This window comes from Aplysia californica, unplaced genomic scaffold (genome assembly GCF_000002075.1).
Source record: "Aplysia californica isolate F4 #8 unplaced genomic scaffold, AplCal3.0 scaffold00991, whole genome shotgun sequence".
Lineage (NCBI taxonomy): Eukaryota > Metazoa > Mollusca > Gastropoda > Aplysiida > Aplysiidae > Aplysia > Aplysia californica.
Window position 1 is genome coordinate 118773 of NW_004798261.1, and position 3811 is coordinate 122583.

The 3811-nt window shown below is 39.0% G+C and overlaps 1 protein-coding gene across 1 annotated transcript in view; it reads left to right on the forward strand.

The window, feature by feature from the left end:
• The window catches only part of LOC101860376 (chromobox protein homolog 1), a 17158-nt gene extending 15281 nt beyond the window's left edge, over positions 1 to 1877 (forward strand). The window contains exon 7 of the mRNA XM_005111045.3: positions 1369 to 1877. The gene's annotated coding sequence lies outside the window, so the exon portion shown is untranslated. The remainder of the gene's footprint in view (positions 1 to 1368) is intronic.
• Positions 1878 to 3811: the final 1934 nt, after the last annotated feature.

Sequence of the window (3811 nt, forward strand, 5' to 3'; positions counted from 1 at the left end):
CCGGCCTGGAGTCGTTTGCAGGGAATATATTAGTTTTAGTGGAAGACAATCCTGTCAGTGAGCCTTTCAGTTGTTTAGGGTCGGGGGTTGTTTTTATCACTTTGGTGCAAACAGCCGTCTTTTATGTGTGCGTCTGCCGAAGTGAGGATGTGGGGTGTTCACACTGTTCTTTGGGGTCTTGGGTTTGAATCTTAATTTTGTCTAGCCTCATTTACTGTGGCCAAATAAGTGTTTCGCAGTGTCTCTGACAAGAAGAAGTCTCTGTCTTTAATGAAGGCTTACAGACGGTCATTGGGAAAATTCAGGTTTTAGTTAGCGTTACCATAAAGAAAGAAGTATGCTCGATCCATTGCCTGTACCAGTGATTGAATGGGGTGATAAAGGTGCTGATTCTTTGTACTGAATACCAGCACTGGTATGGTTGTGCGGTATATTGGAGAGTATTTCCTAACCTCTGGAGAAAAAAAAAAGAATGAATGGGGATACAACAATGGGTAACGATTTTGTCGCTTTGGTAGGGTTTGCACAATCCAGATCTATGAATCACTTGGAGGAAGAAGCCTGTCCTGTATGTTGGTTGTTTCTTTTTGTGCTGGCTCTGTTTACATTTGCTGTATTGTTCCATGTCTGACGAATCACTTTGTATGCGTAGTTTATGTCATCATCATCCTCATCTTGTTCTCGCTGTCGTGGTTGCAAGAGAATAACAGTTTTAATCCCCCCCATTCACCCCGTCGCATAAAGTACATCAATTTGTTAGTGTGGTTTCAGGGTCCCTTTATTCATCCGACCTATGTGTCGGAATATAAGGAAATGTCTTACTGGCGTCTGGAGTAGCGGCTACTGGCTTGGCAGTTGCATTCAGGAGGCCAGAGTAAGGAAGAAATTTTTTATCGGGTATCTCGGGTCTTTTTGCCGGGATTTTGTATCCCTGTCGGCCTGGGTTGGTCGTGACAGGCAGAATTGGAAGCCCGCCGTCTAGGTTATCTAAAGTCTGTGGTAGAAACACCTACACTTTGTAGGTGCTGGTGTTGCTGGAATAAATACTGCAGCTGATGTGAAAGGTTATGCCGTGGTCACGTTGGTATGGGTGTAGAAGGGGAAGAACATGCAGCTTTTTTCCCCCCAACTGATAGATCTATTGCTTTTCTTTCAATATGTTGTTTGGAAACTTTCTTTTAAAATAATCCATGATGCTTTTGGAATATCTAGTGGGTTTATATATGAATAATATAATCAAAATGACACTTAAATTTGATCTAAATTGTGTTGGTGTAAAAACACTTCGATTAAAAATTGAGTGTGATTTTCTCCTACCGCCCCATCAACCATGTTCCTTCCTCTCTTTTTTTTTTTTTCTCGTGCCAGGTGATCCAAGTAGAGCTGGGCATACCTTATGTAGAAGACACGGAAGTCTGTCAGGGTGGATGAAAATGACAGACTTTTTAAAAATCATGCTCACTTCATCAAATCATGACTCTTGATAGCATTTTTGAATGAGGTTTCGTTTCCGACTCTGTCAGCATAATGTACATACCATCCATCCCATCTCTTTGTCATTCATTTATGGTAACTGCTCATTTTGATTTCATCATTTTTTTTTTAAAACACATTGAGAATGTGGAAGACATTACTGTTTGGTCTCATTTTCCTTTGTTACATATATGGATTTGTTGGGTCCAGATTACAAAAGCTAAAACAAAACAAAAACTTCATTATTTTTAGGTGATTTTCATATTATCTATATTCCCCCCCCCCCCCCTAAAGAGTGGTCTTCAGCTTTGGTCTCAAAAAGGTATGTGTACCGAACTGTCATTTGTTCATGTAGATTCATTGTAAGCATACCCATTTTTATGAATAAACTCTAAATGATGTTATAACCGTGTTCATCTGTGTTTTTTTTATATCTCTTCCCTAATGTGGAACAAGGTGGGGGGGGGGGGGGGGGGAGGATTTGATTTGCTTTTCAAGCTAGTTATGTACAGTCGACTCCACTTGTGTCTGTGTTGAACTCGCTTTTGATCTTCAGTTAATTAAGTTGACCTTTTTGTCAGGTCCCAGCTCCCTCTTTTTCATTACCGTTCCCTATTGTTAAGTTGAACTTTAATGATCTTTGAGTGAGTTGATCTATTTTTCCGAGTCCCCTGATGACATCCGCTCCTGTAGTCGACTGTACATGTTTGTTATGCTGTGGGTTGTTGGTGGGTGCACTGGTGTTGTTTGCCTCTTCTTTCTATCAAACATCTGTTGTGTCTCTTTTTTGTTACTCTCGGCGTCACTTTTGGCCAGATTCTGTTACCTTTAGTTAGCGTGACTCAGCAGCCCGCTGGAGCTCCCCGGCTCGGGGTCACGGGGTTAATGAGCCTTGAAGTAGTGACTTTGCCGGTGTCGGTTCAGAAGTTTGCATTTTAGTCTATGTTTAAAGCAATATAACTTCTTCCCCATTCCACACAGCGAACCATTACACTGATGTACTAAAACCTTGATGTCTTGAGATTTATTCTGCGTTAGAATTGTTAATTTCTGTGCCTTAGTTTTTGTTCTAGACAAATGTTTGTAGAGTGCCCAATTTGCCCTATTTTTATTACGTACTTTGAATAAATAAATGTTTATTTACAGCGACAGATCTCTCCAAAATCTGTGTTAAGCTAAGAATATTATGTCTTTTACCATCAGAAATTTTTAATCTGCACGAGTAGTAAAAGTCAAGTTATAAGAGAAGAAAGATGCACATCTGCATTTAACTAAAGACACTGAGCGTTAGCTCTTATTTTACCCAAGAGAAAGTTACTTTGTGGTTGTTCATGAATCACGATGTGTCTGTGGCAGCCTGCTTACAACTAAGAAAGATTTTTATTACATGTAGATCTAACATGTGAGCAATTCTCAAAAGGTGCTCCCAATTTTGTTACACAAGGGCCCAAAGTTAAACTTGGTCAGAAGTCAATGGAACTTCACACAGGACAAGTACAAGCATTGATACATAAGAAAACAACACTAAAAAATCACTGCTCTTTCAGGTTTTATTGTAGTCTGCGCATAAAATGACCCAACTGGATTTGGTCGGCTGTGTTGATGACAGACAAAATTTATCGTTTTCAAACAAATCGAACACTTTCAACACCATAGAATTAGGAAAAAAGAACTAATATATTGGGAATAGATATATGAGCTGGATACATGTACCATATTTTATATCAAATGAGTCATTTCTGTACGGTACCCCACGCTTTGTGTCAGTCACCAGTCACAGCCGACAGCAACCAATCTTTAAATTTTTCTAATTATGACAGTGGGTAATTTTAAACATCTAAACCTGTACAATCATGATATTTGTATATGTACTCATTAGCTGACTACAGTAAAGCTAGAAAATCAATTTTGCCTTTGCTAAGACTGCAACCTTCAAAATGTTTGTTGGCCATGATGATGACAGACAAAAAAGTCGGCTGTGATTATGACAGACAAGATACTCTTTGGTGCAACTAGTAGCCGACAAAAAGCAAATACTGTCATAAAATTAGGAGTGTATAGCATTCTCACATGTAGAATCATGAAAGGGAATGGTATTCAACTGTAAATTGCATCAATCCATGATATAGACTCCGATATTTCAATTGAAATTGATTGGCTGTGATGGTGACAGACAATACTATGAATAGTATGAATAGTAAGCCTATAAGTTACAATTCATTCAGTGCATCAATTAAAGAGTGATGCTGACATAATGCGAGTTGTAATGATGCAAAACAAGATAGAGTAGCAATTGGGTGTAGCAATTGAGTGTAGCAATTGGGTGTAGCAGTTGGGT